The sequence below is a fragment of the Globicephala melas genome, chromosome 16 (genome assembly GCF_963455315.2).
Source record: "Globicephala melas chromosome 16, mGloMel1.2, whole genome shotgun sequence".
NCBI lineage: Eukaryota > Metazoa > Chordata > Mammalia > Artiodactyla > Delphinidae > Globicephala > Globicephala melas.
The window spans coordinates 35,765,210-35,790,938 of record NC_083329.1 but is presented as its reverse complement, the minus strand read 5'-3'; positions in this window follow the sequence as shown (position 1 = coordinate 35,790,938).

The window sequence follows — 25,729 nt, the reverse complement described above, 5'->3', positions numbered from 1 at the left end:
CCCTCTAGGAAAGATCACATTATCATTGAAAGTTAAAATTTCCTTAGCTCCTCGCTCTTTTTCCCCAATGAAACATTTATTTTTATAATTTAATTTTTAATAACATGATGCCATCTTGATGATATCTATCTGCAACTACTATATTGTAGCAGAACAGACAATATTTATGCTCATTCTAAATTCCTGTTAGGACTTTAACTCTATCTCCTGCCCCCCTTTCCCTTTTTACTGACCTAATAGGGTACCTCATTCTCTGATACAGATTTCAGTATCAAATCATTGGCCTCTGTACAGATTCTTTGAGGGGAATATGTTTAGGTTACTCTTATTTGCCCAAGTAAGAGTTACTTTCAATGGTTGCAAAATAACTGAGGCCTATTCTATAAGGAGTTGTGCTGGTACTATAGGGGAAAACCATTATCAACTAAGACATTCTTTGCTTAAAAGTGTTTTTTACCATAGTAGCAGAGAGAAAATCTGAGGATGGGACTCAGACTAGGTCAATTTTTGCTGGAAGCCAAAAAAAATTGAGAATATAATGTAATCCTCTAGAGCATCAGCTTGTAAGAGTGGCCAAGGTAGAGGGCAGAATAAGAGGGATGGGGATATGGGTAAGGGTAAGGAAGTCAAAATTTAACTCATGTCCTAGTTTTGCTTTGGTCTCTCCCCAAACCTTGAGTTTGTCTATGATAGCAATTAGTATCTTTTATAACAATGAACTAATTTAAGATAAGAAAGTCAATCATGTCAGGTTTAGATTTTTTTAAATGAACTTAGGTTGAATAATATTCACTCTCTTTCCAACTCCTGACACAGTCGCCTGATTATTTCAGCTAACTTAGATTTGTAGTACCTACCTGGAGTCTAGAAAGCCAGGAGACATACTACATGTCTGTCATCACTGATATCATCATTCTGGAATGTGATTTCAGCTCTGGTGAAATCCAATTGTGATGATAGAAAAACACATTTCCCTGATGCTTTCAACTCAATCTCTGTTACTGGGCAGTATTTATTTGTTTCTGTTCTCTTCAATCAGACAAAGTATAGAAAAAACCTCATAGGATAAACAACACTCCTTTCTTGCTCTACACCGATTCCAGTGAAAATTGAACTTGTGGTTCTCTGCAAAGAATATTTGATAGAATACTGACCATGAATCCTATGGAATATATGCTTCTTAAACTAAGCTGCATGCATTTATGCTTTTCAAAGTAGCAGAATCTTCAACCATTGTCCTCTACCTGTTATGTCATGTTCTGATAATTAAAAATTTCTCCATTTGGAGAATCATCACTTCCAAAATTCTTATTTACCTTATATTATTCAGGAATCAGAGTTAAACATCTGTTCATTAAAGGACCACCAATAATAAATTTTCATCTCAAGTCAAGATTTTCAGTGAACAGAATAATAGAAATATTTTTCTTTTCTGATGTTTTATGTTACTTTTAGTTTACTGACTTCATTTGTATTTTAGTGCTTGACAAGTGAAACATTCTAATATATCCTTAGATGATGCTTTCAGTGACATAGGTACCTAAAATAGTGGAAACATGGTTGAAAGAGCCATTGGACTAGGCGACAGTAGAGGTTATTGCAAATTTTGTCCCTGTTATTTATAAACTATGTGATCACTGGAAAATTACTTAAGCTCTCAGATTCTCATTTTCCTTTTCTACAAATTGGAGATAATAATTATGCTATGTAGGGTCATTGTGAGGATTAGAGGTCATGTATATAATGTGAGTAAGGGCTTGGCATATATTAGATACTGACTAAAAGGTAGCACTTATATGAAAGCCCTGGGACATATGCATTCAGCAGCTTCAGATGGGCCCTAGTGGTCCTCATCTTCTGGGGTTCATGCCCTTGGGCAATCTCCTTTCCTTGAGTGTGGTTGGACTTATTGTCTCACTTCTAATGAATGGAATATGGCATAAGTGATGAAATGACACTTGTGGGTTTAGGTTATAAAATGACTGCCTTTCTTCTTGAGTGTGCTCCCTCTCACTGTCTCATGGGTCGTGTGCCCTAGGGGAAGGCAGCTGCCATGTGGTAGGGCAGCCCTGTGGAGTGGTCCATGTGGTAAGTGACTAAGGCCTGCCAACAACCATAGGAGTGAGCTTGGAAACAGTCACTCCCCCGATGAGCATTCAGATGAGACTGCAGCTCTGGTGTACCTCACGCGAGACCCTGAGTCAGAAAGACCCAGTGAAGCTGTGCCCAGATTTCTGACCCCACAGAAACTGTGAAATAATTAATGTTTGTTCTTTTAAGCTACTAATTTTGAGGTAATTTGTTATATGGCAGTAGATGACAAATATATCATTTAAAATCATAATAGCAAAATTTTAGAAAAATATTTTCTTCCATTTTATGGAAAGCATTTGGTAAATGTATATAATAAGTTCATATAGAATTCACCTTTAAACTATATTAGACATGTTTTGGAGTGTGAGGTGGTGGAAGGGAGAGTATGAAGCAGTTTTACAAGTCAAACTTTAGATTCTGTTTATCTGACTATAGGCTTGAATCTCAAAATGTATCCACGGAGCACTAGTCAGCTTTTGAAATGCTCCAAGAAATGTGGTCATTGTGCTGAGTCTGGGACACACCAATACCTTCTTTCACTCCTGGAGAGTCACAATGAACAAAGTATATCATAGGTTCTGGAAATCTGAGAGATGCCAAGATTTCTAATAGGTTAAACATCTCACTGTAGAATTTGGGAAATCAATAAAGTGCCAAAATCCTGGCTTATACCTTACAGCAGCCCAAACCTTATTACTTTCAGTCACTTTAACCTTGTTTCGGTCCCCAGACCCTGAGGGTTCAACCATTCCCCAGAGCAAATGTTTTATTATAAAATAATAAGAACTCAGTGTTACAATCACCAGATGGTAACAGCTGAGCAAGTTCTAGTCTGACACCACAGAAGAAATTGTTCCCAGTCTCATTCTGTCCGTTCTCATTTCATCATTTTCCTCCTAACTGTTGATTATTGCTTGAGCCCAATAATTCACTCATTTTTTTTCCAGAAGGACTTGTTAACAATGCCTTCTCCACTCCCACCCTTCAAGAAAATATAAATATCGAAATCCTTCCCATTTACAATTCCTGGTTAAGTACAGTTTTCATTCTCCATGAAGGACTCCCCTCCACTATGACTTGCAGCACGTCTACTAAATATTGTATAATGTTTGTGCAACATATTGAAAAATTCTTTGGAAATGTTTGCATATCCCTCTAGTACCATTTGCAGCAGTGTGTGGCAGTTGCTATGACAACTAACTTTAAAATTAGAAAGAGAAATTAAAAGTCTTACATAACTGAAAGGATCTTCTGACACTAAGTTGAAGATGTTAGGACTTTAACAGAAATTATGTCTTAGTGTGTAGGTCTTTTCTTATTAGGATAAGATTTTAGAGATCATTAGAAATGCTGTTCTACCCATTTTTTTCCATGTCAACTAGGCTAATATTGTCAGAAAATTTCTACAAAAAGCCTGCATGGTTAGCAAATTCTCCTTTCTGAGTGCTAGGAACAACAACCACAAAAACCACAACAGTGCTAGCAATCACTGAGTGGCTGTGTGCTGTGCACTACGTCACTACTAATCACTACATTGTAGATATTCAGGATTTTGTAGGATTGTTGTGAGAACAAAATAGAACTGTGCAATTTTATATACACAATTAAATTCCTTTCTGACAACAATCCTACTAAGTAGCTGTTGTAATCCCCATTTTACCCATTAAAAAAAACTGAGGCTCAGAGAGATTATATAATTTGTTCAGGGTTATAAAGCTAATGGGTGGCAGAGACAGCATTCAAATTCAGGTCTGTTTACTGCAAAAGCTGTGCTCTTAATAATTATATTGCTTTATAAAAAATAACAAATATCCTATGATAGTGCTTATATGTGGAATCCCAAAAAAAAAAAAGATAAAATGAACGTATTTACAAAACAGAAATAGACCCACAGACATAGAAAACAAACTTATGGTTACCAAAGGGGAAAGGGGGGAGGGGGATAAATTAGGAGTTTTGGATTGACATATACACACTACTATATATAAAATAGATAGCCAATAAGGACCTACTGTGTAGCACAGGGAACTGTACTCAATCTTATGTGATAACCTTTATGGGAAAAGAGTCTGAAAAAGAATATATATATATATATGTGTGTATATATATATATATATATATACATGTACACACACGTATATAACTGAATCACAGTGCTGTACATCTGAAAGTAACACAACATTGTAAATCAACTATACTTCAGTTAAAATTTTTTTTAATCTTTAAAATGTATCTACTTTACTTTTTAATTTGTCACTCCTTGCAATTCATACACAAGGGGTTCTTGACATGAGGATAGGGCAGGAGTGATCAAGGGAGAAGCTCTCTAAGACAAAGCAAAGACCCTTTCACATTCCATTGGCTTGACAGAGGCCACTAGGGAAATGCAAATCAAAACCACAATAAGATCACTTTACACTAGGATTGCTATAATCAAAGAAACAGAAAATTATAGGTATTGGTTAAGATGTGGAAGAACTGGTACCCTTGTGCACTGTTGGTGGGAAGGTAAATTGTGCAGCCTATGTGGAAGACAGTTTGGTGGATCTTCAAGAAGCTCACATAGAGTTACCAGATGACCAAGCAATTCCACTTCTAGGTATATAGCCAGCACTGAAATCGGGAACTAAAACAGATTCTTATAGACAAATATTCATTGCAGCATTATCACAATAGCCAAAATGTGGAAGCAAATGAAGTATCAACACAGAAATGGACGAACAAAACACAATATGCATACAATAGACTATTATTCAGCCATCAAAAGGAATGAAGTTCTGACACAAGTTACAACATGAATGAACCTTGAAAATATTATGCTAAGTGAAATAAGCCAGACACAAGAAGGACAAATATTGTATGATTCCACTTCCATGAGATATCTGGCATAGGCAAATTCATAAAGAAAGGAAGCAGATTAGAGGTTAACGGGGCAGAGGGGAAGGGAAAATGGGAGTTACTACTTATTGGTTATAGAGTTTCTGTTTAGGGTAATGGAAAAAATTTGAAAATAAGTAATGGTGATGGTTGCATGGCATTGTGAGTGTAATTAGTGTCACTAAATTGCACACTGAAAAATGGTTAAAATGGCAAATTTTATGTTATATATATTTTACCACAATAAAAAAAAGTGTTTCAATTATCTTTTTTTTTTTTTTGCGGTATGCGGGCCTCTCACTGCTGTGGCCTCTCCCGTTGCGGAGCACAGGCTCCGGACGCACAGGCTCAGCGGCCATGGCTCACGGGCCCAGCCGCTTCACGGCATGTGGGATCTTCCCAGACTGGGGCACGAACCCGTATCCCCTGCATTGGCAGGTGGACTCTCAACCGTTGCGCCACCAGGGAAGCCCTCAATTATCTTTACTGTAACTACTAACTAACCTTTCCACAACTGTCCTGATTCAGCTTTCTGATACTCAATTCTAGCTTTAGTTTTTTTGGGTTTTTTGTTATTGTTGTTTTACCTATATAGTCTGTCCAGAAAAGTTCCTCAGAGGGCCAGAATTTTATGTGTGCATCTTAGAATTTGAGAACTGGGATGAATTTAGACGTTATTTTTTTAAACACTCCAACCCTGTTTTTTAAAAGTTTAGATCCTCAAGAACAAAAATTAACCCATATATTTCCAGGTGCTATCACAATGCCTGACATGTCGCACTTGAAAATTGTTAATTTGAATAAACGAAATGAAAGAAAAGAAGGAAGCAAAATGAAACCCAGAGAAGTACATTTCAGTTCATTTTCTTCCTTAATCTAGCCATTCACTCAAACAAAATTTGTAACTGCCTGCTTGGTGTTAGAGCTACAAGATGCTGATATGGTGACCTTTATCCCTAAGGAGCACAGATTCTATGGTGGGATACAGATATAGAGGGATATTTCCAGCACAATGGAGTGTATGGGCATATGTACAGTCAAGGGTAACATAGCCAGCCAGTTGGAGGACCAGACCGTAGTCTCTTGTTTCCTATTTTAACTTTATTCCTAAAAAAAGATTTTATTCTAAAAAAAAGATTGAACAATATAAGTTGTGTCAATAACCTCTCTCCATTAAGGACTGGAACCAGACCAAAAAAAGGTCACTCTGGTCTCTAACATTGTAGGGACTCTTGAAATTGCATGACTTGGGTTGGATTAGGCCACTTCCTAATTTAGGTGGCTGGTCCTGTTCCTGGCTATGGTAGGATATGAGAAGTCTCTGAGAGATTATATCAGGACTCAAGATGCTCAGCATATGTATGGACTGAATATTTGTGTTCCCCATTATACATATGTTGAAGCCCTAATCCCCAAAGACCCCTAATCTGGTCTTTGGAGGTGGGACCTTTGGGAGGTAATTAGGTTTAGATGAAATCATGAGGGTTGGCCCCGCAGGATGGTTTTAGGGTCCTTATAAGTTGAGGAAGAGAGCCAGAGCTTGCTCTCTCTCTACCAGGTGAGAACACAGTGATAAGACGGCCAACTGCAAGCCAGGAAGAGGGAGCTCACCAGGAACTTAGTCAGCCAACACTGTGATCTTGGATTTCCCAGCCTCCAGAACTGTGAGAGATAATTGTCTGTTGTTTCAGTTACCAAGTCCATGGTATGTTATTATAGCAGCCTGAGCTAAGAGCATATACATGAAATGGGAGGCTATAGGTGCCTGGAGAGGGGGTGGGGCTGGTTTGTCTGTTCTGGGTTAGGGTAGATGGGAGAAAGGTACTGGAATACCTGTCAATATGAGTGTCAATGCATAAGCTCAGAAGGTCAGCTTCATGCCCCGTGGTAGGATGGGGACAGCAAGGTGGGACCAGGGTAATAAAAGCAATGTGGACATTCAAAGCCAGCAGTTTACAAAAGAAGAATTGAGAGTTAAGGTCCAAAGTTAAAAAAAAAGAGAAGATGAAAATAAGATGAAATATAGACTGTGAACAGGAAAGATAGGCATATTTCAGAGGCCAAATTTACACATACACCTGTACAGGTTGAACAGGTCCCTTTTAGGGGACTGAGATGGGTTATACCATAGTACAGCCGTCTTCTCACCTTGATTTCACTCACTTGGCTCAGCCACCAGGAATGAACTTGGTTCCCTTTACCAGGACCATCATGGGTCTATGTGTTTTTCAAACTGTCACAATGGTCACAAGTCTGCTTTCTCAGGAAACTTGGAGGAAGTTTGTGAACATCACAGGGATGCCCAACAAAAACCCTGACTCTAAGGAAGGAAGAAACCAAAGATACATTCATGACTCAGCTTCATCAGTGGAATATGATCTGAATTACTTTGTTCCTTTTTCCTCAATGGTTCATCTAGTTTGGCGTAGGCCAGACACTTCAGAAACATACAAAAATTTCCTCTAATTCACTCAACTGTGTAACTGGAAACATCTGTATTATCCTGAAAACCTTTAGCCAGATCAAAACTGCTTATCAATTTATGCATGAACACTGCATAATTTGTAAAAAATTATTTTGCATGTCACTGACATTGCTATGTTTTAAAATTGACAAATGCTTGCAAGTTAAAATTGCAACTACACATACTACTTGCAATTTTTCATCATGCATATTTCTGGAAATCTGAGGGGTCCCAATTTAGAAGCTCGTTTTTCTTTCTTTCATCCTCCTTAGCATTCCAACCTTGTTCCAGACCAGGCTCTATTTTCCAAATAAAAGATGCAAAGAGATCGCTCATGTTCAATTTTTTCCTTTTGGTTCATTCAGAGTGTCCGGACTGTTTATTTTGCATTGCATTTTAGGTTGGGTATTACTCTTTCTATATACTCTAGCTTTGGTAGCAAAAAAAAAAAAAAAAAAAAAAAAAAAAAAAGCCCTGGTTGAGAATTTAGAAAACTGGTTATTTCCCACCACACCAGCTTTGGGTAAATTTCTTAACTCTCCGAATTTCCGTTTTTATTGGCAACATAGGAACAATAATTCTTGCTCTACCCACATTGCTAGGCTGTTGAGACGATTAAATGAGGATACCAGATATGAACAAGGCCCTGTAAAGAACACAGCACAACTCCAAGAATGCATAATACAAAAAAACAGAAAAGAGTCCTGGAAGCTTAGTTATTTAATTAACTACATTTTCAAACACAGAACAAGTTGGAATCTTTCTGGAGCAGCTTTCACCCTGCTCCTAATCCCCATGCTTGAGCAAGCAGTATGAGCTCTACAACAGAGTAATTGAACCACATGCCTGGAGAGGAATTTCCCTAATGTTAGGAGATAAGAAAGAAGCATGGAAGAGCTTGATGTAATTCCCAATCCACAAACAGATAGGGAGGGGTTACACAAAGGAACAGCAGCCCTATTCAAGAGAGAAATACTCTAGAATTCTCTAAACTAGAGGGTGGAGTCCTTCTTACTTAGAAAACTGAAAAGATCCAGGGACTTCCCTGGTGGCACAGTGGTTAAGAATCTGCCTGCCAAAGCAGGGGAGACGTGTTTGAGCCCTGGTCTGGGAAGATCCCATGTGCCGCAGAGCAACTAAGCCCACAACTAAGCTGTGCACCACAACTACAGAGCCTGAGCTCTAGAGCTCACGAGCCACGGCTACTGAAGCCTGTATGCCTAGAGCCCATGCTCCACAAGAGAATCCACCACTATGAGAAGTCTGCGCACCACAACAAAAGAGTAGCCTCTGCTTGCCGCAGTTAGAGAAAGCCCACGTTCAGCAACGAAGACCCAATGCAGCCAAAAGTAAATAAGTAAATAAATAAATTTAAAAAAAGAAAAAAGAAATTCAAGAGGTCCAAAACTCAACTCTGCTTTCTGCTTGCTCTCCCTTGAGTGGAACCAGACTTTCTGCCTTTCCCATACAGGAGAGAGACAACTGTTGGGAGAACAGACTTATTTAAACACTGAGGAAAACTACACAGTTCCTTTCTAATTAACTAGTCACTAAATTAATTCAAGTGTAGAGATGGGAAGAATCATCAGATAGCTGAAAGGGAGAAAATATATAAAAGGGAAAGGTTTTGATCAGTTAACAGAACTGATACCAGAAGAACTAGAGATAATGTAGCAAATAAAAAAGAACTTAAAAATAATATTTTTTCTCTGGGAAATTTTAAAATATATTGTAGTCATAATATAAAACTATTTTGGAATGCAAACTAAGATATTTAGGACCAAGATAGCATCTTACAAATTAGAAACATAATTCCTTAAAATGTAAAAGATCTAGAGTGATAGCTGAAGACAGAAATTTTGATCTGGAAAACAAAGTGTGGCTAATCTCCTAGAAGACAATGCAAATACATAAAATAATAGAAAAATAATGGAGCAAATGAAGAGATGTGGAAAATTATTCCAGAGGCCCAATATTTATCTAAAGGAGATCTAAAAGCATAAGAATTAGAAAGTGAAGATGGGAGGAATCATTTTTAAAAGATGATTATTTTTTCAAGCTGAGGAAAGTCACAGGTGGAAAGCTCTAAGTGCCAAAATGGGATGAATGGGGTAAACATATAGACAAAAGATGACAGGTAGATAGACAGATAAACAGACAGACAGATATCCATCCTGACAAAATTGCAAATACTCAAACATAAAAAGAGTATTCTCAAAGATTTCAGAAGGAAGAAAAGCAGCTTATTTACATAAGAAGGAGAACCAGATAAATATTAAATTCTTTACAGATGCAGATACTAGAAGATAGTGGAACAGTAGCTTTAGAGTGAGAGAAGGGGAGTTCAAATTTAGAGTTTCATACCCAGCCCCACTGGCATTAGAATGTGAAGACAAAGTAAAGATATAAATCTGCAAAGTTGACCATCCACAGAACTTTGCTAAAGAGTTGTTTATGAATATACTGCAGCAAAATAAAAAATGAATGCCAAAACAAGGGAGGCAAGAAATAATAGTGAGCAAATAATCCAGTAGAATGCATAAACGGAACGTTTACCTCTGTTTTAGGAATCCCGGTAGTATTCATGGATTAAACTGTACTATTAAAAGCGTGAAAAACTTAGCTTATAATTAAGAAAACCTCACTCTATTCTTTTAATAAGTATACCTAAAAAATAACAGAGAAAGGTAAGATATACAGGGGGTGAAAGACATAATAAGCCTATAAAAATCACAAAAACTAGGAGTGGCAATATTAATATCAAACTAAAATTCAAGGCCCAAAATAATTGAACTGGACAAGGGGGAGACATTTCATACTGATGAAAGGCATAATCCACCTAGAAAATACAACATAAGCCTTTATTCTTTTCACAGTATAGCTTCAAAATGTATGAAGTTATTATAAAAGAGTTGTTATAAAAATTAGCAATATCCACAAACTTACTGGGAATTTTACAGGCCTCTCTCAGAAATCAACAGATCAATTAGGAGACAAAGTATAAGGGCACAGAGCTGTGCTGTCCAACACAGCAGTTACTAGCCGTATGTGGCTACTGAGCACTTGATACGTGGTTAATTCAAACTGAGATGTGCTGTAAGTATAAAACACACGCCTGATGCGAGAGGGGGAAGATGGCAGAAGAGTAAGACGCGGAGATCACCTTCCTTCCCACAGATACATCACAAATACATCTACACGTGGAACGACTCCTACAGAACACCTACTGAAGGCTGGCAGAAGACCTCAGACCTCCCAAAAGGCAAGAAACTCCCCACGTACCTGGGTACGGAAAAAGAAAAAAGAATAAACAGAGACAAAAGAAGAGACGGGACCTGCACCTCTGGGAGGGAGCTGTGAAGGAGGAAAGGTTTCCACACACTAGAATCCCCTTCGCGGGCGGAGACTGTGGGTGGCGCAGGAGGGAAGCTTCGGAGCCGTGGAGGAGAGCACAGCAACAGGGGTGCGGGGGGCAAAGCGGAGAGATTCCCGCACAGAGGATCGGTGCCGACCGGCACTCACCAGCCCGAGAGGCTTGTCTGCTCACCCGCCGGGGCGGGTGGGGCTGGGAGCTGAGGCTTGGGCTTCGGTCGGAGCTCAGGGAGAAGACTGGGGTTGGCGGCGTGAACACAGCCTGAAGGGGTTAGTGCACCACGGCTAGCTGGGAGGGAGTCCGGGAAAAGTCTGGAGCTGCCGAAGAGGCAAGAGACTTCTTCCCTCTTTGTTTCCTGATGCGCGAGGAGAGGGGATTAAGAACGTTGCTTAAAGGAGCTCCAGAGATGGGTGCGAGCCGCGGCTAATAGCGCGGACCTCAGAGACGGGCATGAGACGCTAAGGCTGCTGCTGCCGCCATCAAGAAGTCTGTGTGCGAGCACTAGTCACTATCCACACCCGCTTCCGGGGAGCCTGTGCAGCCCGCCACTGCCAGGGTCCCAGGATCCAGGGACAACTTCCCTGGGAGAACGCACGGCGCGCCTCAGGCTGGTGCAACGTCCCACCAGCCTCTGCCTCCGCAGGCTCGCCCTGCACTCCGTACCCCTCCCTCCCCCCGGCCTGAGTGAGCCAGAGCCCCCGGATCAGCGGCTCCTTTAACCACGTCCTGTCTGAGCGAAGAACAGATGCCCTCCGGCGACAGACACGCAGAGGCAGAGCCAAATCCAAAGCTGAGCCCCGGGAGCAGTGAGAACAAAGAAGAGAAAGGGAAATCTCTCCCAGCAGCCTCAGAAGCAGCGGATTAAAGCTCCAAAATCAACTTGATGTACCCTGCAACCGTGGAATACATGAATAGACAACGAATCATCCCAAATAGAGGAGGTGGACTTTCAGAGCAAGATTTATGATTTTTTCCCCTTTTCCTCTTTTTGTGAGTGTGTATGTGTATGCCTCTGTGAGAGATTTTGTCTGTAGAGCTTTGCTTCCACCATTTGTCCTAGGGTTCTACCCATCCGTTTTTGTGGTTGTTGTTGTCTTTTAATTTTTTTTCTTAATAATTATTTATTTTAATAACTTTATTTTTTCTTACTTTATTTTCTTTTATCCTATTTCTTTCTTTCCCTCCCTCCCTCCCTCCCTCCCCCCCTCTTTCTTTCTTTCTACTTTTTCTCCCTTTTATTCTGAGCTGTGTGGATGAAAGGCTCTTGGTGCTGCAGCCAGGAGTCAGTGCTGTGTCTCTGAGGTGGGAGAGCCAAATTCAGGACACTGGTCCACAAGAGACCTCGCAGCTCCACGTAATATCAAATGGGGAAAATCTCCAAGAGATCTCCGTCTCAACACCAACACCCAGCTTCACTCAACGACCAGCAAGCTATGTGCTAGACGCCCTATGTCACACAACTAGCAAGACAGGAACACAACCCCACCCATTAGCAGAGAGGCTGCCTAATATCATAATAAGTCCACAGACACCCCAAAACACACCACCAGATGTGGACCTGCCCACCAGAAAGACAAGATACAGCCTCATCCACCAGAACACAGGCACTAGTCCCCTCCACCAGGAAGCCTACACAACCCACTGAACCAACTTTAGCCACTGGGGACAGACAGCAAAAACAACGGGAACTACAAACCTGCAGCCTGCAAAAAGGAGACCCCAAACACAGTAAGATAAGCAAAATGAGAAGACAGAAAAACACACAGCAGATGAGGAGCAAGATAAAACCCACCAGACCTAACAAATGAAGAGGAAATAGGCAGTCTACCTGAAAAAGAATTCAGAATAATGATAGTAAAGATGATACAAAATCTTGAATATAGAATAGAGAAAATGCAAGAAACATTTAACAAGGACCTAGAAGAATTAAAAATGAAACAAACAATGATGAACAACACAATAAATGAAATTAAAAATACTCTAGAAGGGATCAATAGCAGAATAACTGAGGCAGAAGAACGGATAAGGGACCTGGAAGTTAAAAGAGTGGAAATAACTACTGCAGAGCAGAATAAAGAATGAAAAGAACTGAGGACAGTCTCAGAGACCTCTGGGACAACATTAAACGCACCAACATTCGAATTATAGGGGTTCCAGAAGAAGAAGAGAAAAAGAAAGGGACTGAGAAAATATTTGAAGAGATTATAGTTGAAAACTTCCCTAATATGGGAAAGGAAATAGTTAATCAAGTCCAGGAAGCACAGAGAGTCCCATACAGGATAAATCCAAGGAGAAACATGCCAAGACACATATTAATCAAACTGTCAAAAATTAAATACAAAGAAAACATATTAAAAGCGCAAGGGAAAAACAACAAATAACACACAAGGGACTCCCCATAATGTTAACAGCTGATATTTCATCAGAAACTCTGCAAACCAGAAGGGACTGGCAGGACATATTTAAAGTGATGAAGGAGAAAAACCTACAACCAAGATTACTCTACCCAGCAAGGATCTCATTCAGATTTGATGGAGAAATTAAAACCTTTACAGACAAGCAAAAGCTGAGAGAGTTTAGCACCATCAAACCAGCTTTACAACAAATGCTAAAGGACCTTCTCTAGGCAAGAAACACAAAAGAAGGAGAAGACCTACATTAACAAACCCAAAACAATTAAGAAAATGGGAATAGGAACATACATATCGATAATTACCTTAAACGTAAATGGATTAAATGCTCCCACCAAAAGTCACAGACTGGCTAAATGGATAAAAAACAAGACCCATATATATGCTGTCTACAAGAGACCCACTTCGGACCTAGAGACACATACAGACTGAAAGTGAGAGAATGGAAAAAGATATTCCATGCAAATGGAAACCAAAAGAAAGCTGGAATAGTAATTCTCATATCAGACAAAATAGACTTTAAAATAAAGAATGTTACAAGAGACAAGGAAGGTCACTACATAATGATCAAGGGACCGATCCAAGAAGAAGATATAACCATTGTAAATATTTATGCACCCAATATAGGAGCACCTCAATACATAAGGCAAATACTAACAGCCATAAAAGGGGAAACTGAGAGTAACACATTCATACTAGGGGGCTTTAACACCCCACTTTCACCAATGGACAGATCATCCAAAATGAAAATAAATAAGGAAACACAAGCGTTAAATGATACAGTAAACAAGATGGACTTAATGGATATTTATAGGATATTCCATCCAAAAACAACAGAATACACATTTTTCTCAAGTGCTCATGGAACATTCTCCAGGATAGATCATATCTTGGGTCACAAATCAAGCTATGGTAAATTTAAGAAAACTGAACTTGTATCAAGTATCTTTTCCGACCATAACACTATGAGACTAGATATCAATTACAGGAAAAGATCTGTAAAAACTACTAACACATGGAGGCTAAACAATACACTACTTAATAACGAAGTGATCCCTGAAGAAATCAAAGAGGAAATCAAAAAATACCTAGAAACAAATGACAATGGAGAAACGAGGACCCAAAATCTATGGGATGCAGCAAAAGCAGTTCTAAGAGAGAATTTTATAGCAATACAATCCTACCTTAAGAAACAGGAAACATCTCAAATAAACAACCTAACCTTGCACCTAAAGCAATTAGAGAAAGAAGAACAAGGAAAACGCCAAAGTTAGCGTGGAAAGAAATCATAAAGATCAGATCAGAAATAAATGAAAAAGAAATGAAGAAAATGATAGCAAAGACCAATAAAACTAAAAGCTGGTTCTTTGAGAAGATAAACAAAATTTATAAACCATTAGCCAGACTCATCAGGAAAAAAAGGGAGAAGATTCAAATCAATAGAATTAGAAATGAAAAAGGAGAAGTAACAACTGACACTGCAGAAATACAAAAGATCATGAGAGATTACTACAAGCAACTCTATGCCAATAAAATGGACAACCTGGAAGAAATGGACAAATTCTTAGAAATGCACAACCTGCCAAGACTGAATCAGGAAGAAATAGAAAATATGAACAGACCAATCACAAGCACTGAAATTGAAACTGTGATTAAAAATCTTCCAACAGGGCTTCCCTCGTGGCGCAGTGGTTGAGAGTCCACCTGCCGATGCAGGGGACACGGGTTCGTGTCCCGGTCTGGGAAGATCCCACATGCCGCGGAGCGGCTGGGCCCGTGAGCCATGGCTGCTGAGCCTGCGCGTCCAGAGCCTGTGCTCCACAATGGGAGAGGCCACAACAGTGAGAGGCCCGTGTACCGAAAAAAAAAAAAAAAAAAAAAAACCTTGTAAAAATCTTCCAACAAACAAAAGCCCAGGACCAGATGGCTTCACAGGTGAATTCTATCAAATATTTAGAGAAGAGCTAACACCTATCCTTCTCAAATTCTTCCAAAATATAGCAGAGGGAGGAACACTCCCAAACTCATTTTACGAGGCCACCATCACCCTGATACCAAAACCACACAAGGATGTCACAAAGAAGAAAACTACAGGCCAATATCTCTGATGAATATAGATGCAAAAATCCTAAACGAAATACTAGCAAACAGAATCCAACAGCACATTAAAAGGATCATACACCATGATCAAGTGGGGTTCATTCCAGGAATGCAAGGATTCTTCAATATACGTAAATCAATCAAGTGATACACCATATTAACAAATTGAAGGAGAAAAACCATATCTTCATCTCAATAGATGCAGATAAAGCTTTCGACAAAATTCAACACCCATTTATGATAAATACCCTGCAGAAAGTAGGCACAGAGGGAACTTTCCTCAACATAATAAAGGCCATATATGACAAACCCACAGCCAACATCATCCTCAATGGTGAAAAACTGAAAGCATTTCCACTAAGATCAGGAACAAGACAAGGGTGCCCACTCTCACCACTCTTATTCAACATAGTTTTGGTAGTTTTAGCCACAGCAATCAGAGAAGAAAAAGAAATAAAAGGAATCCAAATGAGAAAAGAAGAAGTAAAGTTGTCACTGTTTGTGGATGACATGGTACTATACATAGAGAATCCTAAAGATGCTACCAGAAAACTACTAGAGCTAATCAATCAATGAATTTGGTAAAGTAGCAGGATACCAAATTAATGCACAGAAATCTCTGGCATTCCTATACACTAATGATGAAAAATCTGAAAATGAAATCAAGAACACACTCCCATTTACCACTGCAACAAAAAGAATAAAATATCTAGGAATAAACCTACCTAAGGAGACAAAAGACCTGTATGCAGAAAATTATAAGACACTGATGAAAGAAATTAAAGATGATACAAATAGATGGAGAGATATACCATGTTCTTGGATTGGAAGAATCAACATTGTGAAAATGACTCTACTACCCAAAGCAATCTACAGATTCAATGCAATCCCTATCAAGCTACCACTGGCATTTTTCACAGAACTAGAACAAAAAATTTCACAATTTGTATGGAAACAGAAAAGACCCCGAATAGCCAAAGCAATCTTGACAACGAAAAACGGAGCTGGAGGAATCAGGCTCCCTGACTTCAGGCTATACTACAAAGCTACAGTAATCAAGACAGTATGGTACTGGCACAGAAACAGAAAGATAGATCAATGGAACAGGATAGAAAGCCCAGAGATAAACCCACGCACATACGGTCACCTTATCTTTGATAAAGGAGGCAGGAATGTACAGTGGAGAAAGGACAGCCTCTTCAATAAGTGGTGCTGGGAAAACTGGACAGGTACATATAAAAGTATGAGGTTAGAACACTCCCTAACACCATACACAAAAATTAGCTCAAAATGGATTAAAGACCTAAATGTACCGGCAGAAACTATCAAACTCTTAGAGGAAAACATAGGCAGAACACTCTATGACATAAATCACAGCAAGGTCCTGCTTGACCCACCTCCTAGAGAAATGGAAATAAAAACAAAAATAAACAAATGGGATCTAATGAAACTTCAAAGCTTTTGCATAGCAAAGGAAACCATAAACAAGACCAAAAGACAACCCTCAGAATGGGAGAAAATGTTTGCAAATCAAGCAACTGACAAAGGATTCATCTCCAAAATTTACAAGCAGCTCATGCAGCTCAATAACAAAAAAACGAACAACCCAATCCAAAAATGGGCAGAAGACCTAAATTGACATTTCTCCAAAGAAGATATACAGATTGCCAACAAACACATGAAAGAATGCTCAGCATCATTAATCATTAGGGAAATGCAAATCAAAACTACAATGAGGTATCACCTCACACCAATCAGAATGGGCATCATCAAAAAATCTAGAACCAATAAATGCTGGAGAGGGTGTGGAGAAAAGGGAACACTGCTGCACTGCTGGTGGGAATGTGAATTGGTACAGCCACCATGGAGAACAGTATGGAGGTTCCTTGAAAAACTACAAATAGAACTACCATATGACCCAGCAATCCCACTACTGGGCATATACCCTGAGAAAACCAAAATTCAAAAAGAGTCATGTACCAAAATGTTCATTGCAGCTCTATTTACAATAGCCCGGAGATGGAAACAACCTAAGTGCCCGTCATCGGATGAATGGATAAAGAAGATGTGGCACATATATACAATGGAATATTACTCAGCCATAAAAAGAAACGAAATTGAGCTATTTGTAATGAGGTGGATAGACCTAGAGTCTGTCATACAGAGTGAAGTAAGTCAGAAAGAAAAAGAGAAATACCGTATGCTAACACATATATATGGAATTTAAGAAAAAAATGTCATGAAGAACCTAGAGGTAAAGCAGGAGTAAAGACGCAGACCTCTTAGAGAACGGACTTGAGGTTATGGGGAGGGGGAAGGGTGAGCTGTGACAGGGCGAGAGAGAGTCATGGGCATATACACACTAACAAACGCAGTAAGGTAGATAGCTAGTGGGAAGCAGCCGCATGGCACAGGGATATTGGCTTGGTGCTTTGTGACAGCCTGGAGGGGTGGGATGGGGAGGGTGGGAGGGAGGGAGACGCAACAGGGAAGACATATGGGAACATATGTTTATGTATGACTGATTCACTTTGTTATAAAGCAGAAACTAACACACCATTGTAAAGCAATTATACCCCAATAAAGATGTTAAAAAAAAAAAAATCTAGAACCAATAAATGCTGGAGAGGGTGTGGAGAAAAGGGAACACTGCTGCACTGCTGGTGGGAATGTGAATTGGTACAGCCACCATGGAGAACAGTATGGAGGTTCCTTGAAAAACTACAAATAGAACTACCATATGACCCAGCAATCCCACTACTGGGCATATACCCTGAGAAAACCATAATTCAAAAAGAGTCATGTACCAAAATGTTCATTGCAGCTCTATTTATAATAGCCTAGAGATGGAAACAACCTAAGTGCCCGTCATCAGATGAATGGATAAAGAAGATGTGGTACATATATACAATGGAATATTACTCAGCCATGAAAAGAAATGAAATTGAGCTATTTGTAATGAGGTGGATAGACCTAGAGTCTGTCATACAGAGTGAAGTAAGTCAGAAAGAGAAAGACAAATACCGTATGCTAACATATATATGGAATTTAAGAAAAAAAAATGTCATGAAGAACCTAGGGGTAAGACAGGAATAAAGACACAGACCTACTGGAGAACAGACTTGAGGATATGGGGAGGGGGAAGGGTGAGCTGTGACAAAGCGAGAGAGAGGCATGGACATATATACACTACCAAACGTAAGGTAGATAGCTAGTGGGAAGCAGCCGCATAGCACAGGGAGATCAGCTCGGTGCTTTGTGACCGCCTGGAGAGGTGGGATAGGGAGGGTGGGAGGGAAGGAGATGCAAGAGGGAAGTGATATGGGAACATGTGTATATGTATAACTGATTCACTTTGTTATAAAGCAGAAACTAACACACCATTGTAAAGCAATTATACCCCAATAAAGATGTTAAAAAAAAAAAAGCTGAAAAAGTCTTCAGAGTCAAGAAATACTAGTAACGATTGAGCAGGGTGTGTTAAGCGTTAAGGTTGTGTGCTAAGTGCCTTATATCCATATAATCCTAAAAATCAATCCATGAAGTTGACATTACTATGCTCATGTGACAGATGAAGAATCTGAAACTCAGAGAAGTTAACTGAACTGCTCAAAGGCATTCAGCTCAAAGGAATTCAGTAAATGTTTGAGACAGAAATAAAACTCACATATATCAATAAAAGATTACAAAACCCAAAATGTGTGCAGTCTTGATTTCTACCATATTGTTCCCTAATAGTCTCAGCATGAATTTTCTGTTACTCTCTAGAGCCCACAACTGCAAAAACATTCTAGCGCAATCCTAGGCTATGCTTATATGAGAAGTCACGTGCAGTCACACGGTTTTAATTTAACATTCAATCCATTTCCAAATGATATACATTGATATTTCCTCTTAGAACTATGGGCAAATCTTTCAGTACCTAGCAAAATGTGTCTGTAATCTCCCTGGATTCTACTTATTTCTGGCCAGCAAGGCACAGCCCAAATCACACTGCTTCGGTTTCTAATTTAATGGAACATTAAGCATCCATTTCTGGTACCTAAATTATCCAGTCTCTATTATTTATAGAGCTTACATGCAAAGTGTTTAACTAAAAAGTGGAAATAAAAATAGGAAACGGATGGGTGCCTGTCATTGAAGTCTCATGAGTGATCCCATAATATAATTATGTCCAGTGGGTAATGAGTGTTAAACAATTTACATTTTAGAAATTTTAAAATAAAGACTTAATTACTTCCTTCTACTAATGAGCCTCCCGTTTTTCTTTTGTGTTGCAAACAGGGGCTTCTGCAAATAGTCAGGTCAGACATGCTCCATATATCATTCAGACATCTCTTGTTCTTGGTGGTGGTACAGTAGGACCTCTTTCTGTCTCCCCTTCTCCCTCCCTCCCTTCCTATAAATCAGTGCTGTGATGCAGAAACCAGAAATGAACTCTAATACTGCACATGCTTGGCAAGGAAGCACGTTGTAAGCCTGTCCAATACAGTTTCAAAATTCCACTAATGAAAATAAATATACCTAATCTGAATGCTGTCTTTTGCTAGGGACATTCAAAATGGATATTTATTTTTGTTGATCTATAAGCACATGGAAAACAAATTTTTTGCTGACAGATTCAGAAATTCCAGCAGGTACTTAGTAAGGGTTTGAGTACCTCGCACATAGATCTCCCCGCACACCAGTCTGACATCTGATTTCACTAATTTGTTAAAAAGCAGTTGGGAGTCACAGAGTGTCTCTCTATCCTTCTATAACTCCTATGAGGTCCGAAGTCCAATCTCCTCTTTCCATGCAACTGTACCCATGCACACATGTTCTTTTCTGTCAGGGTTTCCCCTAGGGTACCACCCGCATTCTTTTGATTCCCAAAGTACCCCCTGACTTTTCCTGATGTTTGGGGGCATCAGGTGTTTTACACCCTAGAACACCAATGATTGGAAGGAATATTAACCATCTGGAGTCCCTCCACTCTCCCTCTTACTAACAATTTCAGCCTGGGCTGCTACTCCATGGAAAGACTTAGCCCAGCGCCATGTTGCTCTGCTGCTTCTCCCCTCCCCACCCTCATCTCCCCGCATCACCTCCTCACACATTCAGACTTTCCAAGCAAGTTTCAACTTCTTCCTACTTTATCATGCAGAGCAATTTAATTCTCTCTACCTCACCCTCTGCTCATCCTGACCAGGCCGTGAGGGCTTTTGTTCTAGAACCATAGGTTGTTTGGCTAAACAAAACAGTTCCTGCATGCAAGAATTCTGCAGCCAGGATTAACTGTATATTAGATTAATCCTTTTTCTCCTGATCTCACATTCCTGACAGTATTCTAACCTCACAATGTCATTATCAGTTAGGCAGGACTTATACATGATCCCCATTCTATGGACAAAAGATCTGAGTCCTAGAGTTGCCGTGACTTGAAGCTGGAAAATTAAAGATCTAAAACTAGAATGCTGACCTTCCCATGCCTTGTCTTCTGCTTGTATCCTACACATGGTATGGACTCCATGGATCTTCACAGTTATAGCCAGTGTATGCAAGGAGTGTGGCCAGTGGGAGATGTGGTGGTGAATTTTATGTGTTAACTTGTCTGAGCCAAGGGATGCCCAGATGGCTGGGAAAACATTATTGCTGGGTGTGTCTGTGAGGTTGTCTCTGGAAGACATCAACATTTGAATCTGTAGACTGAGTAAGGAAGATTGCCCTCCCCTAATGCGGGTGGGCATTATCCAAACCACTGAGGGCCTGAATAGAACAAAAAGGTGTTGGAAGGGAGAATTCTCTTTCTCTGTTGGAGCTGAGACATCCATATTCTCCTTCCCTCGGTCATTGGCACTCCTAGTTATAGGGCTTTTGGATTCATACCAGGATTTAGACCACTGGCCCCTGATTCTCAGGCCTTTGAACTTGAATTGAATGACACCACTGACTTTCCTGGTTCTTTAGCTTACACATGACAGATTGTGGGACTTCTCAGCCAATTGGCCGTGTCAGCCAATTCCTATAAGCCTCTCTCTCTCCACACACGCACACATATATCTCCCATTCGTTCTGTTTCCCTGGAGAACCCTGACAATATACAGGGTTCTGTGGGTGCTCCGATAGCACCCACAATATACAGGTGCTATTGGAGCAATGCACTGTGATGAACATAATCATTGCTGGGCTCATGAATAAGGACTGTAATATATTGTCTACAAAAGGGTGGCATTAAAACGCTTCCCATAATTGGACAAAATGTGTCCTCTCCTCGCCTGGGAGAGAATGAAGAGGAAAGGGAGAAGGAGGAAGAAGTCATGCCCCATGAACAAGCTCATACGTTTGGAATCAGACAGCCTAAATATCACCTTAGCTCTGCCACTAGACTTGAACAGCCAGACCTTGGACTAGTCTGTCAGTCAGGTCCTAGCAGGAGACAGAGGACTAAAATGATTGAAGAGAGTTTCAGAGATTATTTGCAAAGTTGTAGGAGGGTTAAGAAAAAATCAAGAAGGAATAGAAAAACTCTGAAATTAGCAACCTAGGGACATTGCTACTACCTCTAGAGCAATGGGCCAGGGCCAATAAAAAGAACTCCATGAGACCTGGCAAGAAAGTGCCAGAAGAATAAATACTCCAACCTCTCTTTCTTCCCACCCACTCATCTCCTGCCAGCACCTCCCTTTGGCTGAAGCCAGCTGAAAGTCAGAGGGCATGGGAGGCCACTGATGCAGTCCACAGACATCAGGCATGGAGCAGGGTGGAGAAGGGTAGAGGGTTGACCTGGAGAGGCAAACAGAAAAAATTCTGCACAATCGATATTAATAATAATCTCCTGGTACATAATAGAGAACAAAAGTGCCCATCTCAAAGTTTTGTCCGTTTTGCTTTTGCTCACTGAATGAGAGACAATGACTGCAAAGGACTTAGGTAACCTCTAGATATATGTTATTTGCAAAGCAGTGCTCTGCCAAAGAAGAAAAGTGACACTAGCGTGAAAATTCACTGGATCCATCTGGCACCATTATTTCTATAGGGCCTTTAAGTCAATTTATCCATTTACTGCACAGTCTCTGTGGGTGGAGGATGGGGAGTGGTGGTCCAAGCCACCTAAAAGCACCCAGGGTTGGTAGCAGGGCAGAGGCAATCCTTCATTACACTGATAGTCCTTAACTCCTAGAGGATGATGAAGTGTTCCCTTTAGAGCAATGACTATGGTTTATAGAAGCATGTGTGAAGTTTGATATATTTATCAGAGATTCTAACATGAACAAAGTAGTTCTGTAATCACATCCAAGAAAAAAAATGAGGCACTTGAGCCACATAACAGTGTCTGGGAAGGCATATTGTTGTCCCCAGCCTTACCAGGCCACGAGGACCAATTGTAAAGGGACTAATCAATAATTTTACGGCTGGTAGCACTGATTGGTTTTGGGTTCTCTCAGATGGGAACATAATCTCAGCTTTAAGGAAGGAATTCTCTGAGGTTTTGAATTTCATTCTCCTGGATTTGTAAAGATAAGGAATTTGTGACTTCGTGTTTTAGCTGTAAGCCTGAGGAACATTCAAAATAGCTCTGATCTAACTACGTTAGGTGCATACTAAAGCCCCAAGTTTACTAGATTGACATGACCACTGTCTACATTTTAAAATGAGGGGGAAATTGAAGGGACGGAGGAGAGAAGTGAGTCCTGGGGAATGCAGAAATAAGACATTAATAATTTTGATGAGAATTTGGGATCCGTGCTTCCAAACTTAAAGGCTCAGGTGGGAAGAAAGAGCAGGGTAATTGAGAAATTCTGAGAAAACATCTAGCAAAATAACCAGTTCTGGGATACACTGTTCATCCACTAACTTACTCATTCAACATATGTTTATTGAGCAACTACTACAACTCAGGCACTGTCCTAGGTACTGCGGATACAGAAAAATTCAGGAAAAAAATGTCCTCATGGCATACAGTGAGCAAGTGACATTTGACAGTAGGAAAAGTAGGCAGGAGCCAGGTCACAGAGGACATAGAGATTTGGGTAAGAAGTTTGTATTTTATTCTACGTGTAGTAGTGTAGCCTCAACAATGCATTCATCTACAAATGTTAGAATGCCCTAACTTAACTGACATTTAAAAGGGAGAAGATTTATTATCTTACATAGTACATGCCAGAAGTAGGGTAGCTCCAGGAATGGTTAACTTAACTCTTCGATAGAGCCCTGAAAGACCCAGGTATTTTACATCCATCTGTTTTGTCATCCTTAGCACACTGTTTTGTCTTCATGATTGCAAGATGGCTACCTAAGTTATATTCTGCAACTAGCAGACGTGAAAAAGTTTAATGGTAGTAACTGAAATAAAGCAAATAATAGTGGCTTAAAGAGACAGAAATTTATTTCTTTTTGCGCACAAGAAACCCGGAGTTGGAGTTGGTATGGCGTCAGCCTAAAGTTGTCAGACTCAGGTTCCTTCCAACTCTTTACTGCCATCATCCCTAGGATAAGACCCCATCCTCAGAGACAAATATAACTGTTGGAGCTCCGGCTATTTTATCCAGTAAAATGCAATGAGGAAGAAAGAAAATAGGTACATACCCCTTGTCTTTTAAGGGGAGTTTCCAAAAGTACACTCAAAACTTCTACTCACATCTCATTGGGTAGCACTTAATCACAATGCCACATGTAACAGCAAGGAAATCTGTGACATGTGGTCTTACAGCAGGACAGCAACATAGCCAGTTAAAAATTAGAAATTTAGTAACAAAGAATAAAAGGAGAATGAATATGGAGGAGAAACTGGAAGTCTCTGGCACTAAGAAGTATCTTCTTTTCTTTATGTCTCAATTGGAGAGCATGGAAAATTTCCAGAAGCATCTTAACAAGCAGCTTAGTTATATAGGTTCTGAATTTAAACGAGTGGTTTGGAACCTAAAAGTTGGTTTTATTGGATTGGCCAATAAGTTTCGTTCAGGTTTTTCCATAACATCTTACAGAAAAACCTAACGAACTTTTTGGCCAACCCATATCCCAGCTCTGTTACGCTGAGGTTCAATTTATAATATATAAAATGGGGATTCTAAGCTTGTAAGGTTGTTGGGTGTATTAAATGAAATCATGTATTGCAACAAATGGTGATGATAATAATAATTTAAAATAATTTAAAAGCGGAATTGCATTTCACTACTGGGATCATCCTAGTGACCAACACAGTTCATCAGTTGATTTTATTTATTTATTTTTTTGAAGATCAATGCTCCTGGATAGACTTTGTGACCAGATAGCACAGAAGGGACTTTGGACTCACCGGCTCCTCTGTAGGCTATGTGTATGAGCATCAGAACTTGGCCTTTGAAGCCACAGAACACATGGATCCTTTCTCCTGTAGCAACCAGCAGTTTTATCATTTGCCACTTTCCATCAGGGAAAACTTTAGGATATTTTAGAATTTTCTTAAGTAGGGACTCAGCTGCAAAATATAAACTTTCAGAACACACGGTATGGAGTACAACTAATGTGAAAGTTCCAAAAAGAAGATGAAAATCCTAAAGGACTAAAAATACTTTCTTCCAACAACCTTTTTCGGTACAGCTGCTTCTTTGTTAAACCAGCTGTTAACTAACTCTCAAGGATACCTCTCACATGGGGCTATATTTGCCTTTTTTTTAATGATTTAATTCTTATAGCTCAAACTGCATTGTGTTCATAATGGTTTTACATTTCTACCTCTGAAAGACAAAGAGAGAGAAGCAATGAAAGAAATTAAAGGCTGGAGGAAGACTGATGAAGAGTTGTGTAGGGCTTCCCTGGTGGCACAGTGGTTGAGAGTCCGCCTGCTGATGCAGGGGACACGAGTTCGTGCCCCGGTCCGGGAAGATCCCACATGCCGTGGACTGGCTGGGCCCGTGAGCCATGGCCGCTGAGCCTGTGCGTCCGGAGCCTGAGCTCCGCGGTGGGAGAGGCCACAGCGGTGAGAGGAGAAAAAAAAAAAAGAGTTGTGTATATCAAATTCAAAGTGTGGTGGTAGGGAGGAACTGGCAGTATAGCCAAGAAAATGAGGATGTGAAAAATAAGGATGTTCCTGATGGAGAATAGCTGCAGATTTAGCAAATTAGGATATGCTCAATCTGCAGATTAAATAATTTCTACACCATATTGGCCAAAATACAGGAAAGTAGCTGAATGTGCTATTGAAGACAGTGTTCTTGGGAACACAGTGGATTGTGGAAATCTCAGTTCCCCCACTTATTAGTGGTGGGACCTTAGCCTCAGAAAAGTTACTTAGTGTCTTTGAACCTTGATATTCTCATTCTAAAACAGAAACAATAATGGTAATGTCTACCACATGGGATGACTGTCAGGGTTAACTGAGGCAACGCGTGTAAAGCATTTAGGACACTGCCTGGCACATACAGAGCCCACAATGAATTTAATGAATAT